General features: G+C 50.2%; 1 protein-coding gene across 5 annotated transcripts in view; it reads left to right on the top strand.

Annotated features, from left to right (window-relative positions):
- Positions 1-1,767: 1,767 nt before the first annotated feature.
- ANKRD11 (ankyrin repeat domain containing 11) overlaps positions 1,768-15,310 on the top strand; it is a 170,770-nt gene continuing 157,227 nt past the window's right edge. For all 5 annotated transcript variants that reach the window (XM_079906560.1, XM_079906562.1, XM_079906561.1 and 2 more), the window contains exon 1: positions 1,768-2,104. The gene's annotated coding sequence lies outside the window, so the exon portion shown is untranslated. The remainder of the gene's footprint in view (positions 2,105-15,310) is intronic.

Consider the following 15,310-nt stretch of genomic DNA (forward strand, 5'->3'; position numbering starts at 1 on the left):
AAGAAACAGGTAAAATTAATTTCAACACTATATTTTATTTAATGCAACTGTCTCAGATACTATCATTTCCACATGTTGTAAATACAAAAAATTTACTTTTTTTTTTGCGGTACGCGGGCCTCTCACCGCTGTGGCCTCTCCCGTTGCGGAGCACAGGCTCCAGATGCGCAGGCCCAGCAGCCATGGCCCACGGGCCCAGCCGCTCCCCGACATGTGGGATCTTCCCGGACTGGGGCATGAACCCATGTCCCCTGCATCGGCAGGCGGACTCTCAACCACTGTGCCACCAGGGAAGCCCTACTTTTTCTTTTTTTAAAATTTATTTATTTTATTTACTTTTGGCTGCGTTGGGTCTTCGTTGCTGTATGTGGGCTTTCTCTAGTTGCGGCGAGCGGGGGCTACTCTTCATTGCAGTACGCGGGCTTCTCATTGCAGTGGCTCCTCTTGTTGTGATGCGTGGGCTCTAGAGAGCAGGCTCAGTAGTTGTGGCGCATGGGCTTAGTTGCTCCGCAGCATGTGGGATCTTCCCGGACCAGGGGTTGAACCCGTGTTCCCTGCACTGGCAGACGGATTCTTAACCACTGCGCCACCAGGGAAGTCCCCAAAATTTACTTTTTTACATTTTACATTCTTTTCTTCTTAGTACTAAGTCTTCCAAATCCAGTATTTTATATTCACAGCCCATGTCAACCTGGACTTGTCACATGTGACTGGGGCGGCCTCACTGGATGTTCTGCACCACATCTTACTTGGTAGTTCTTCTTTAACCTTCTGTCAGCACTTTGAGTGTCAATACTTAAGTAGGGAAACCTGCAAGCCACTCCCCAGACAAGACCTGATTTTCACTCAGTATTTTTAACTCCCTACACTGCTCTTTCAAAGCACTTATCATAGCCTGTAATTAGATACCTGTATGGCTATTTGATGAACTACCTTCTGTTCCTGGTCGTTCTCAGTGCCTGATTTAGTGCCTGGCCCATAGCAGACACTCAGTAAACATTTGTGCATTAATGTATTCAGTGGCTTAATTCTTTCCTTTTCTCTACTGTATATTTTTACCACATAGGTTCTGCTTCTGTGGAACTTCGCTTTGCTTTTGCCTTAGTATGTTTTCAGATTATTTCAAAGCAAATTGCCTCCGTATTCGTATTTCCTACTTTCAATTCTCTATTTGGTTGAGGTCAGTGTTTTTCTTTTTGTTTTTTAGGCCGCGCCGCGCGGCTTGCGGATCTTAGTTTCCTGTAAGGAAGCAGGTCTGAGAGCTGACTAGGTTGGCGGACGGTTGGTCCAGCACCCCTTGGACAGCGGCAGGTGCAGCCAACGCAGGACGGACTCGTTGTGAGCGGACAGAGGACCGATGGCCCCAGCCCCGGGCCCTCTCTTCGCGGGCGCGCCTCCGGACCAGCTGGCGCCGCGGCTGCACCGCAACACCGCGCTTTCAGGCGCCTTCCGCCCAGACCCGCTCCCGACCATTCCCCTCGCCGCTTCCGGCACTTGGGAAGGCCAATCGTCACGTCCGAGAACAAAAGACCCGCCTCCTCCGCCAGGCAGGTAGCCAATCCGGCTGCTCGCTACCCCAGCGACCCGTGCGCCAGGACGCAAGACCTTGCCCAATCCGTCCGCGGACGTGCTTCTGGTCCCGCCCCTGCCTGTGGTAGAAGCTGTCAATCTCGGCGTCCCCCGTGGCCCCGCGCGCACTTCCTTCCCGACGCCGTGACGTGCGCAGCCCTGTGCCCGACGGCGGCGGGCCAATGGCGGTGGTGGATACGGCGGGCCAATGGGAGGTAACGTCTCATGCGGCCCGCGCCGCCGCAGCCGCCGCCGGGTCCCGGAGCCAGAGGCCGCCCGAGCCGGAGCGCGATGGAGCGAGGGCCCCAGGCGGGGAGGCGCGGCCGAGCGCGCGGCCCGACGCCCCCTCAGTGAGCGCCCGACCGCCGCGGCGCAGCCCGAGGGCGGGCTCGCGTCTGCCCGCCTCGCCGCCGCGCCGGCGCTTGGAGCCCGCGCCGCCTTCCCGCTCGGGCCGCGGGCCGGGGACGGCCCGGGGCTGCATGGCCTCGCCCGCGCGCCGCCGCTGAGCCCTGGGCCGGAGACGGAGCCGGAGCCGGTGAGAGCCGCGGTCGCGCCGGGGTTGGGGCGGGCGCGGGGCGTGGGGCGGCCTTGCGGCCTGCAGGCCTTCCGCGCCGGGCGGAGCAGCGCAGCGGGCTTCGGCGGGCCTGGGGGCCGGGGGCCGGGGCAGCCGTGACGGGCCTCCAGGGCCTCCGGGCGGGCTTGTGGGGGGGGGATCTGGGTGGGCCTGAGGGCCTGGGGGGTAACCGGGAGGAACGACGGCGAGTTTCGGACGGGCTTGGGGGCCGGGGGCAGACGAGGGTTTCAGGCTGGACTGGGGGGCAGACAGGGGCTGAGGGTGGGCTCTGGGTGGGCCTGGGAGGCCCAGAGGGCCGACGGGGGACTCCGGGTGGGCCTCGGGCCCTGGGGGCCCTACCGGGGTCCTGGGACAGCCTTGAGGGGCAGAGGGAGGGCTCTGGACGGGCGGGGGCCGACGGGGGTCTTCGAGGGGCCTGAGGAGCCGACGGGGGCTCTGGGCAGGCCTGGGGGGCCGACACGGGGCTGAGGGTGAGTTCTGGGTGAGCCTGGGGAGCCGGAGGGGCCGACGGGGCGCTCCGGGTGGGCGTGGGGACCTTGGGGTCCCGGGGCAGCAGTGAGGGGCAGACGGGGGGCTGCTGGGGGCTCCGGGCGGGCCTGGGGGGCCCGGGAAGCCTTGAGAGGCCGGCCGTGGGCTGTGCAGGGCCCCGGGCACCTGGGGAGCGGGGCGCCGACCTCTGACCCGCGGGAGGGGCGCCTTCGCGGTGTAGGCTGTAGTTGTTATTCCCAGCGTCCTATTATTATCGCTGTTTTGAAATGGGAGCAGGCGGCTTCGGGCTTTAAGCCGGAGGGGGAGGGCGAGCCGGGGCCCTGGAGGGAGAGGGGGCGTTGGGGCCGCAGGAGGCGCGTGGGCCCGCGGAGGGGCAGGAATGCGGGGCAGCGGTGCGGGGGTGTTTCGGGGGGAGGGTAGGCGGGACTGGGGGGCGGGTGGGAGGGAAGCGGCGGCGGCGGCTGCAACAGCAGCCCTTGGCCTCAAGGAACAATGTGAGACGTTGCCTGAAATGTTAATTTCCGTTCCTCATTTCATCATCCCCTGGCAGGGCGGTAGCTGTGAGAGCGCGCGCGCGCGCGCGTGTGTGTGCGTGTGTGTGTGTGTGTGTGGTGTGTGTGTGTGTGTGTGTGTGTGTGTGTGTGTAGGGTTGGCCCTGCCACATGGATTCAGTCCCCTTTCAAAGAGGGATCGTGTTGTTGAATCTTGTGTCTCTGCCGTTTTGGGGGGAGTCTTAATTTTTCTTGAGGGCTGCTCTTTTCCTGGTGCCCCATCAAGGTTTTCTGCTTCTGTTGTGTTGTGAAAGCTAGTCTCGTATCCCAACTTCCGAAGAGTTTTGGAAGAGGCTTTGGGAGATTAAGCTGTCCTAAGAGGGCCCCGTGCTTCCAAAACCATTTTCTTTCTCACAGTTAAGATGCAGCAGGCTTAGGTTTCATGGTTTCTGTAGGTTATGAGAAGTTTTATGTTCGTTTGCAAGAACAGGATTTCTCAGCAGAGAAGTCAAATTTCAGGCTTTCTTATATGGTGAGAGAGTATTCTGAAGTGATTTTGCACAATGTCCTTAACATTCCTTTTCCACTGAGCAGTGAGAGTGCACGCAGTTGTTGAATTGGGGGGTGATGAAATGCTCTCAGCCAAGAGATGTAAGATGATACTGCTTGTAGAAGAAGTGCCATTGAAACAGTTACTATTTTTGGTTTGTGCAAACCCAGTCAATGGCATAACTTGGATAGTTCTAAATCAGAGACCCTGAGACTGTGTTTGATGCCTTTAGGACCTTGATTGCGCTTACTCAGTGTTGCTGTCCTGGAAGACCTGGAGTTCTGTTTGTGTTTTTTAGGACGATTGCACAAGTACTCTGGTATTACTTTGAAACTGTAGTTAGAAAGGAAAAAGGGAACACATCTTGCTCAACTTAGATTGTGACCCTTCATCCCCCGCCCTCCATTCAGCTGTTGTCCTCCCTCTGCGGTGTCACGCTCAGGAGCGGGCTCGCCTTTGATAGGCTAGCTCTCTGAACGGAGGAAACAAAGACCAAGTTGCTGTGACATTTTCCTCTGTTCTTTGTGTGTGCCTCTTGAGTTAGTTAAAAAGCTACCCACAGATAGTGCCAAATTTGACCCAGCTTTGAAACTTTGAAAAGATCTTTTTCTTCTAAATGTTTTTTTTTATCGTGGGAAAATATACATAACAAAATTTACCAGAAGTTTGTTTTTAAAGGTGTCACATAGTCTTGAATTCCTCCTTTGCAGTTGTACCTTTGTGCTGCCACTGTTGGATGTTTTCCTTTGGGCGTGCTGTGGGCCAGCCATGATAATCACACTGCACAGCAGGCCTTTCATCTCTCCAAACCAGATGGGCTGCTTGTGACTAGTGGCTGTCATCTTAGCTCTAATTACAGTGTTGATACAGTGACAAGTAGAACTTTCTACAAATAGAGTTAAAGAAGCTGTGCTATTTGTACTGGAGAATATTTTTCAAGAGGCGTTGCGTTGCGTGCCTTGAGTTTTTAAGTACATTTGACACAGTAAGGTTACGTTTCATCCAATATGAGAGGAGAGTTACTTTGCATAGGATGGCAATGAGCCCATCATCAACTAAATAACATAATTAGAGAGCGTCAGTAAATGCTGGTTCAGAGCATGGTCTGCATTTGTTGCCAAAATAAGTGTTTTGATCTGTCCATTAGTCCATGTAAGTCCCTTCATCTCTCATATGTAAGTATAATGGATGAGCTTCCTTGAAGAGCAAGATACTTGCTAGTTAATAGGTGCGAATGACGCTGCACTGCTTGCCTGGCTGTGTGCTGGGTCAGTTCACTATTGCTGTTCAGTCAGTGCTCTGTGGGGACTGAGTTTGGCCTGTTTGATAAACTTTGTACAAAAAATCGAATGAACGCAAATAAAAGTTACTGTCTTGAAATGTTTTCATGTGTGTTCTGTTAATTTGAATTTCAAATGGAATTTCTGTGCAATTCAACTTTTTCAGTTTTATCTTAAACTCTGTGAAAGATGGCGTCAATCCCCAGCACCTGGAACGCAGGCAGTTAGAGATAATTGGTATAGAAAGCCTTTTTAAAAAGGCTTAGGAAATGATCCACTTCAACAACTCTCTGTTAATTCTTTTTTGTTGTTGTTGTTAATTCTTATAGAGATGTTTCTGTTTCTAAGCGGTTCTTTTTTTTGTTGTTTGATGCATCTTATTCTTGATATCTTTTAAGCCAGAGTCAGACTCAGCTGTGTACGTAAGTGTATGTTTTTGTTAGTATTCTTCTGTGCTTTTCTTAACTCCCGCTCCTTTCTCCCCATGTTAAAAATTTTCTTTAAATTCACCTTTCAACCAAATAGTGTTTTATATATATGCTAGAACTACAAGTATTATTATTATTATTGTTTTTGCGGTACGTGGGCCTCTCACTGCTGTGGCCTCTCCCGTTGCGGAGCACAGGCTCCGGATGCGCAGGCTCAGCGACCATGGCTCATGGGCCCAGCCGCTTCGCGGCATGTGGAATCTTCCCTGACCGGGGCACAAACCCGTGTCCCCTGCATCGGCAGGCAGACTCTCAACCACTGCTCCGCCAGGGAAGCTCTACAAGTAGTATTTTTATGAAAGTGTCCCAAAGGATTATTAACTGGCCTAACCCTGATTGTGTGACCCCCTGCCCCCACCCATGTCCTTCACTCAAGTCCTCTCAACTCTTCATGCTCCGGTTCCATTGGCCTTTCATTTCCTAGGTGACCCTCTGCCTGGACCAGGGTCTTGCTGAATGTCCATCATTGTCTCCCTTGCAAATCCTCACCGCCCCCCCCCCCCACCCCGCCATCAACACAGTTGATCAAATGTGTGATCACAGGGCTCAAAGCTGAATGAAGAGAGGCATGGTCTCTTTGTCACCCAGGGCCCAGCCTAGGCATGACCCTGGGCTTAGAATTGGCTCAGGAAGTATTTGTTGAATTGTTTAAAGGCAGTGTATGGAAGTGTTTGAGAAATTTTGAAAGGACATACTTAGTATCATGAACATTTACTTGATTGACTAGGAATTACACTATGTACGTTTTAGCCAATTTCCTATTTGTTGTTATTACAGGTTTACTTGCGAAAGGTGTGGGGCATGGCTTTTAAAATTGGCACAGAATGAGAGATAAAGGAAATAAAGTAACGGTTGTCTTTGTGGAAGAAACAGAATGCTTTCTGTGAAAGCAGCTTTAGTAGGACTGCGGTGCGGGGGCCACAGTCAGAGGCTCGCCAAGTGTGGTTTGCTGCTGCTGCTCATGGTGATGAGTACTTCGGGCACCTTCTGGCCGCGTGTCATGTGAGCAGTGTGGAGTCCTGTGAAAGGTTTAGAATTTTTTGATTTATGTTTTTTATTTCCTAAACGGTTGTAATAAAGAAGGCCAAAGCAATATAAATTCTCCAGAATGGAGGCGGGCCCCTTAACATTATTTATTTATTTTTGGCTGCATTGGGTCTTCGTTGCTGTGCGTGGGCTTTACGTTGGGGAGAGCGGGGGCTACTCTTCGTTGCGGTGTGCGGGCTTCTCTTTATGGTTGTTTCTCTTGTTGTGGAGAACGGGCTCTAGGCACACAAGCTTCCGTAGTTGTGGTGCATGGGCTCAGTAGTTGTGGCTCGCGGGCTCTAGAGCACAGGCTCAGTAGTTGTGGCACACGGGCTTAGTTGCTCCCCGGCATGTGGGATCTTCCCGAACCAGGGCTCAAACCCGGGTCCCCTGTGTTGGCAGGCGGATTCTTAACCAGTGCGCCACCAGGGAAGTCCCTAGTTTTGGCATTTTAATGAAGAAAAAAAAATCTCTTTGGAGGGAATACACCAAAATGGAGTTGTGTTTTATTTTTTTCCCCCTTATGTTTCTGTTTTCTAAAATTTTAAAAATGAAACTTATGTATTTGGGAAAAGGTTGTTATTGAAAAGCCTAATCGTGGGCATAATTTGGGTGATAAAGACTTGAGTTCTTGGTTTAGATAATAGTAGATTTGTGTGGTTTTTTAACATTTTAGGTGGTAAGGGGTGAGGGGAATTGGTGGTTGTCGAAAACATTTAAAGACATCATTCTAGAACTTGAGAAATCCTGCAGTTCACACTCTGGTCCTTTGAATAAAGAGTTAAGTGGGTTTTCAATGTGAAAATAGAAGAAGTCTGGCCTATTAATATAGCTCAGATTTTTCCAAGGCTGAAAGGACTGAAAATCCTTCTGTGATGCCCCCTCCGCAGCCAGGATGGAGGTAGGTGGCCGTTGGGAGCGGTGCTGAGTTAGAGCGTCCTTGCTGCTGGCTGAGGGCGAGACCCACGTGTCCAGTCTTGCCTTTGGCATCTGTGCAGTGAATTATTTATTATCCTGAAAATCTGTGGGTGCTCTTTTTCCACTTGCAAAGAAACCAATGTGCACCTCTTCACAAAATAAGAATGTTGGTCTTTGCTCAACTTAAAACTTTTTTTTTTTGCAGTACGCGGGCCTCTCACTGTTGTGACCTCTCCCGTTGCGGAGCACAGGCTCTGGACGCACAGGCTCAGCGGCCATGGCTCACGGGCCCAGCCGCTCCGCGGCATGTGGGATCTTCCCAGACCAGGGCACGAACCCGTGTCCCCTGCATCGGCAGGCGGACTCTCAACCACTGCACCACCAGGGAAGCCCTCAACTTAAAACATTTTTGATCACTTAGGTCAAAGAAAAGTATTTTGTCAAGGTTAAATAAAATTCATAAAATCCCCCCTTTTTCAGTTACGTGTTTAAAAAAAAACGTGACCTTTAAGAATGGCTGGGGTTGAAATTTAACTTGTAAATGCTTAATAACTTTGTGATATCAGAGATTACTTTTCATCTAAAATGTAGCAAATAGACTTCTTTTCTCAGCTCATTAGTAGTTAAGTGTCCCTTCCTCTCCCCCTTCCAGTGGCAGTCTTCAGACCCAGAATGCGAATGTCCTGGAATAAAGAACATTTCTAAATAGTGAGAACATTTTGGGAAGGTGCTTTGTTCATAAGGTTTGGGCTAAAGTTATGAATAGTGGGTTTTTTTTCTTTTAACTGCATTCATATCCAGTAAAATAAAAAAGACTTTCATTTAATTCTCGGTGATAATGTAGACTTGAGAATATTATGGCTGTACTGTGTAAACTTATCTAAAATAGAGAGCATGAGAAAAGCAGAGAAGAACCTTATTACTCTTAAGAAATTAAGCCTTGCTGGTATGTACCATGTTTCTAAATGCGGTTGTACATCCTGTAAAACAGGAAGTAAGAATAAAAAACAGCAAAACCCCAAAGCAGCACTCTTGAAGGAATTAACTTTAAAAAAAGTTACTAAAACACTGGACTAATTAAAGGATGTGCAGAACACTGTAAGAAATCTTGGCCTTTTTGGATGCTTACAGAGGAGAAAAGCCAGTCTTTTTTTAAAAAAATAACTTTATTTATTTTTGGCTGCGTTGGGTCTTCGTTGCTGCGCGCGGGCTTTCTCTAGTTGCAGCGAGCGGGGGCTACTCTTCATTGAGGTGCACGGGCTTCTCATTGCGATGGCTTCTCCTTGCGGAGCACGGGCTCTAGGCGCGTGGGCTTCAGTAGTTGTGGCTCGTGGGCTCTAGAGCGCAGGCTCAGTACTCAGTAGTTGTGGCGCACGGGCTTAGTTGCTTCGCAGCATGTGGGATCTTTCCAGACCAGGGCTCAAACCCATGTCCCCTGCATTGGCAGGCAGATTCTTAACTACTGTGCCACCAGGGAAGTCCCGAAAAGCCAGTCTTTAGGGGTCTGAAACTGTAGCCCTCGGGTGATTCTGATTTCAAAGAATTTATAGACTTTGTGAATTCTTTCTTTGCTGAGGTGTATGATTTGTTCCGTTTAGCTTTAGCTTACCTACATAGGTATTTCCATTACTTTGAGAAGAGTCCATCTGGAATTTGAAGTGTTTTAGTCTAGAGGTTAATATATTAAATATGCTAAAGCTCAGAATGTTTTCTTATGGGAAAAAATTCCCCCAAATACTTGGGAAAGATGATCTTTGAATTGTGTCTCTTATCTTTTAGTATGAAGTTTAGGAAAGGGGTCTGTGCTTTCACTCACAGCTGAAGTAATTTTCGGCAGATATAACCTTAATGAGATTTACATGTGAACTTTGTTTTTCTTTGGTGAAGTGATTAGATCTGATTCTGCTGAACCTGGGTTCTCATCAGATGACTAACTTTTTAAAGAAGACAGTTTAAGCAATAACTCTAATCTTTAAAAAAAAAAGATAATTAAAGACTAAGGGCACAATGAAGTTTTAGAACAGTGGGGAGGGAATCTCTTAGAATTTAACCCACAGCATCTCGTTTTCCTCGCCTTGACAGTTTTCTTCTAGGCTCCAAATATGTTGTCTAGAGGGAGATGGGAAACAGGGGAGATGGAGGATTTGAAGAGGTACCACAGGAGGGTGTGAAGGTTGGAAGGAAGGCATGCTCTCACAATCTGGAGAAACCCTTGTGGTTTTTATATTTCAGTGCTGTTACTATTTTCTATGGCTGCTGTAACAAATGACCAGAAATTTAAAGGCTTACAACAATACAGATTTTTTCTTATTTACAGTCCTGCAGTTTAGAAGCCTGGCATGGATCGTGCTGGGCTGAAGGCAAGGTGTCAGCAGGGCTGGTTCCTTCTGAAGGCTCCATGGAGACTTCATTTCCTTGCATCTTCCATCTTTTGGAGGCTCTTCACATGGCCCCTTCCTCCATGTTTGAAGCCAGCAACCTTGTGTCTCTCTGACCTTCCAAGGTGGATTTGTTTTGTTTTGTTTTTTTTAAAACACAGGACGTTTATTTAAACTGTTACTTTTCATAATTCATTGAGACTTATCACAGGTCAATATCTTCATTCTGTTACCTTATTGGGTACATTCATTAGTGTTATATAAACCTCCATATAAAATGAAAGAACTAAAAGTACAGCTAAGAACGTAGCTCTTCTGACTGTCTTCGGCCTCCATCTTCCACTGTTAAACACACTTGTGATTACGTGGGGTTCACCTGGGTGATGCAGACTCGTCCCCCGTCTGCTGATGAGTAGCCTGAGATATCTAGAGGCTCCAGGGATGAGGTCGTGGAGCCCTTGGGGACGTTATTCTGCCAGCCACCCCGGGAGTGCATGGCGCTGTCGTAACACGTGAGGTTGGGCCGGGTCCGTGTGCAGCGGGCTCTGGTGCTTGGCCTTGGTTCCCCAGAACTGCCTTGGCTCTCGGAGAGACTCAGTGCCGTCCGTCAGCCAGCAGAACTTGGCATTGATAGGGGATTAGTGGATATGCTGGAAACACATGTCCTGGACAAGGTTTTGTTTTATTTTTTATTTTATTCTTTTAAATTTTTATTTAATTTTTTTTGGCTGCACCACATGGCATGGGGGATCTTAGTTCCCTGACCAAGGATTGAATCCGCACCCCCTGAAGTGGAACTGTGGAGTCTTTACCTTTGAACTGCTGGGGAGGTCCCAAGGTCTTGTTTTAAATAAATTTTTATTTTGGAATAATTTTAGATATACAGCAAAGTTGCAAAAGTAGTACAGAGAGTTCCGTTATATTCTTTACCCAGGTCCTCTAAGGTTAACATCTTACATAGCAGTGGTAATTTTGGCAAAACTAAGAAATTAGCATTGGGACTTCCCAGGTGGCGCAGTGGTTAAGAATCCGCCTGTCAATGCAGGGGACACAGGTTTGAGCCCTGGTCCAGGAGGATCCCACATGCCGTGGAGCAACTAAGCCCTGCGCTACAACTAGTGAGCCTGAGCTCTAGAGCCCTCGAGCCACAACTACTGAGACTGCGAGCTGCAACTACTGAAGCCCATGCACCTAGAGCCCATGCTCTGCAACAAGAGAAGCCACCGCAGTGAGAAAGCCCACACGCAGCAACAATGACCCAGCAACGATGACCCAACAACGATGACCCAACGTGGCTGAAAATAAAAAAAAAAATTAGCATTGATGCGTTATACTGTTAATTGAATCCCAGATTCGTTTAGATTTCATTCCCACTAATGTCCTTTCACTGCTCCAGGATCACACGTGGCATTTAGTTGCCTGTCTCTTTGGTTTCCTATCTGTAACAGGTTTTCGGTCTTTTCCTTGTTTTTCATGACCTTGGCAGTTGTGAAGAGCACAGTCTTTGTTTTTTCTGTCTTTGTAACCATTCACCCATTTGGCACAGTTGTAAAGCAACTGTGTATAGGCAGTTGTGTAGCTGACTTCTGGTTTCTTTGACTGTTTTCCTGAATGTGGCCTGCTGTATACGGGGAGAACAGTTTGGTGTCTTTTTGTAACTGGAATGCATAACATGCTCTAGGGAGGGGCTTCTAAGACTACACAGCTTTCCCCACGTTCCACTGATTTAGTCAGATGTTTGTTGGTTGCTCACTGTGTGCAGGACTGTGTGGGGGAAGCACAGAGATGAAAGCAAGGTGTGGGGCAGGAGCTGCACGCAGGGGCGAGGGCATTTCTGGCTCCGGGTCTGGGGGTTGATGCAGGAAGTGCTCTGGAAGCATGGTGGGCGTCGGTGGGTGTGCAGAGAGCAGGGTCAGGCCGGCAGACTGCCGGAAGGCTCTGGACAAGGGCCACGAGGGCGGGTTGTAACGTGAGAATGTCAGCTTGGCTTGTTTGAACACGGAGCCCATGAAAGAAGGTGGTAGCAGATGAAGCCAGGGAAACGGAGTACAGCCCGAGTGTGTGGGACCTAGGATGAGGGCCCTGGCCATGGCCTGCTGAGGGACGGCAGAGGCCGTGCGTGGGCTCTGCTGGTGCCAGCGGAAGGCCAGTGCCTGGTGATGCGTGAATCTGGGCTGCCAGGAGAGGGGTGGCGTTTAGGGCTTGGGTGGAGGGAGTGAGTGCCAGCCAGGGTGGCCACTGCTCATGAGGGCCCCCTGCCTTGTCTTCTAGCCTGTTCTTTCAGCCCCGCCATCCTCTGCTTTTGGATGATGTCTGGTTTAGAAAGGTCTCAGTGGAAACTGTTACAGGAAGTGGGAACACCATTTTCTAGGGAAATGTACGGTGAGTGGTAGAAATGGATGATGGGATTGAGATTTTGTTGTCGGAATGATGCCTGAGTTTAAATGACTGGCAGAGGTGCTGTCCCAGGGAAGTGGCTGAGGAGCGAAGTGTGTCTGCTGGAGCCTGGCCTGAGGCGAGGCTGGGAGGGCCTCCCATCGAGGCCGCCCTCAGAGCACCTGGGGATCTTGAGAGTGGGCTGCCTGGACAAGATGCGAAGACTATTCATTTGGTTGCACCGGGTCTTAGTTGTGGCAGGCGGGTTCCTCAGTTGTGGCTCCAGGGCTTCTTAGTTGCGGCAGGTGGGCTCCTCAGCTCTGGCATGCGGACTCTTAGTTGCGGCCTGCATGTGGGATCTAGTTCCCTGACCAGGGATTGAACCCGGGCCCCCTGCATTGGGAGCGTGGAGTCCTATCCACTGTGCCACCTGGGAAGTCCCTGCTGACAAGTGTTGATGTAAATACTTGAGGGTCAGCTGAGAGGGATGGCCAGTTATATAAAAGGTCCCCTGCCTTGTGGAGCTGTGACAGACCCAGCCCCAGTCTCTGGTGCTTGCCCCCGGCAGGGAGGAGTGGGCACCTCCCCAGGAGCCTGTGATTGGCTCCTACACGTCTTATTCCCAGACAGTTAAACTGCAGGCCAAGGAGAGTAGCTCTGAGTCTGGGTAGGAGGGGCTAGAGAACTTGAAGCTGGAGAAGCAGCCTGCGATGAAGGCGGGTGGGTGGAGAGGAGAAAGGCCACGATATCTCAGGCTTCTCTTGCACGCCGTCTGTTTTGTATTTCCCATAGTTCTATGCACATGTTGTGCACGTATGATCAGATACCTAGTCAGTATTTGCCTGAAAGACGGATCTTAAAAGTTAGGCTTGGGCTTCTCTGGTGGCACAGTGGTTGAGAGTCCGCCTGCCGATGCAGGGGACACGGGTTCGTGCCTCGGTCCGGGAGGATCCCACATGCCGCGGAGCGGCTGGGCCTGTGAGCCATGGGTGCTGGGCCTCTGCGTCTGGAGCCTGTGCTCCGCAACGGGAGAGGCCACAACAGTGAGAGGCCCGCATACCGCAAAAGAAAAAAAAAAAAAGTTAGGCTCTAGGCTGAGGAAGGAGTGGCACCTGGCAGGAGATACACAGCCCTGTGTGCCTGGAGCTCGTCGTCCAGTGAAGCTGCGCCGGTGTCTGCTCGCGTGAGAGTCGGTGCGGTTTGCTTCAGGCCGTCAGAATGGAGCCTCTGACCTGCTCTGTCACTGCATGCTTGTCATGTGCTGTGTCACGAGGACTTTGTCCTTTGGTCGGCAGCAGTTACGCTCAGGGCGTCTGGCCCTGGACGCCTTCAGCGGGGGATGGCTTTACTGGGCCAGCAGTACAGTCAGGGCCCCGAATTGCATGCAGTCTAATTGCAGATGGAGAGATAAACGGAGAGCAGAAGTGGATGTTTTGGGCCGCTTGGCTGTGTGGTGCTTGGCTTTGAACGTTCACTCTCACTTAAACGCTCATAGCTCTGCCAAGTCCCTTTGTCACCACCCCTCCATAACATTAAAGCGTTTCACCATTTTACTGGCTGACAACCGCCCTGCACCTGAGGGAGAGAACAAGTTGCTATAGTTGTTTTTGTGACCCTGACTGCAGTGTTTGATGGCTGCACCATTACCACGGGGGTGGGGGATCCAGGATGGGGCAGGGACTCAAGTGGCTGTGCTAGTCTCTGGCCTTTTCTCACCCTCCCCGAGGCTGGCCTGGTACTGTTTCTTTGTCCAGGGATGCTTTTTTTTTTTTTTAAAAGTATTTATTTATTTATGGCTGTGTTGGGTCTCCGTTTCTGTGCGAGGGCTTTCTCTAGTTGTGGCAAGCGGGGGCCACTCTTCATCGCTGTGCGCGGGCCTCTCACTATCACGGTCTCCCTTGTTGCGGAGCACAGGCTCTAGACACGCATGCTCAGTAATTGTGGCTCACGGGCCCAGCTGCTCCGCGGCACGTGGGATCTTCCCAGACCAGGGCTCGAACCCGTGTCCCCTGCATTGGCAGGCAGATTCTCAACCACTGCACCACCAGGGAAGCCCCAGGGATGCTTTTGAGAGCTAAGAGGGTTCTGTAAAAATAACTTAAGATTAACGGGCGAAGGCTACTTCGTTTCCAGGTGTTTGCAAGTGGGCTGTTGGTTTAAGAAGAGAAACAGTCTGTGCTCCCCTCATTCTCAGACTCTGCTCTTTCTGAGTTGCTTGCAGGTTGCAGTCCTGAGAGCAGTAAATAGCAGCTGCAGGGGTGCCAGGTATCTACTACTGGGGGACCAAGCTTCGCTGCATCCCTCTTAGGGGAGGCTGGAAGTGGGTTGTGGGCCTCTAAAAGGAGGCGGAGAGATTTGTAGCAAACAGACTAATGTTGATGAGTTTATTTCCTGCGTGGCCTGGTGTCTGCGTGTTTAACTCCAACCCACACCTCTGTTTACAAGGCAGCCGCTTGAGAGTTGGAACGGGGACCTGTGTCCTCATCAAAATCTAGGGTACTTTCTAAACTTCCCACACAAATAATATGTTTCGTTAGTGGCTACATTTCCTAAGCTGTAGCTTTACGGCTGAAAATATAACTAACTTGTCACCTAATAAGATTTAGAGGTGATAGTCACATAGATGAGACTCGGCGCACATGCTTTTTTTCCCTTGAAATAAATTCACAATTGGACTTGGAAGCCTAGCATGTCATTCAGAGAAGTAAGCCCTCATTGTAAATTGTTGATATTGTCTGCTGAATAGATTCTCCTGGTATTGTCACTGCATCAAGGGGAGAAAAGGTTCTCCTGGCCCCCCTCACAGGGGAGAGCACGCCAGTTTCCTCGTCCAGAGGCCCCTGTGCGCTGGGGGCCCAGGTAGGTAGAACGTGGTGTGGGTGAGGCGGTGCTGGTAGGTTTCATGCCCATGGGCCTCTCTTGCAAATGTTACAAACTGATTACATAACGACAACTACTCTTTGGGATGTAAAATGTAAAAGTCACGTTCATTCTAGATGATAGTGAATTTATATTAATAATTCGATTAACAAAAGAAAACCATTACCAAAGTGAACGGAAAACCTCTGGAGTTGGGAGACAATACTTGTAAACCATGTATCTGATAAGGAGTTAATATCCAAAATACAAAAAAGAGCTCATACAACTCAATAGCAAAAAGCCAAGTAACCC

This window comes from Stenella coeruleoalba (genome assembly GCF_951394435.1).
Source record: "Stenella coeruleoalba genome assembly, chromosome: 20".
Lineage (NCBI taxonomy): Eukaryota > Metazoa > Chordata > Mammalia > Artiodactyla > Delphinidae > Stenella > Stenella coeruleoalba.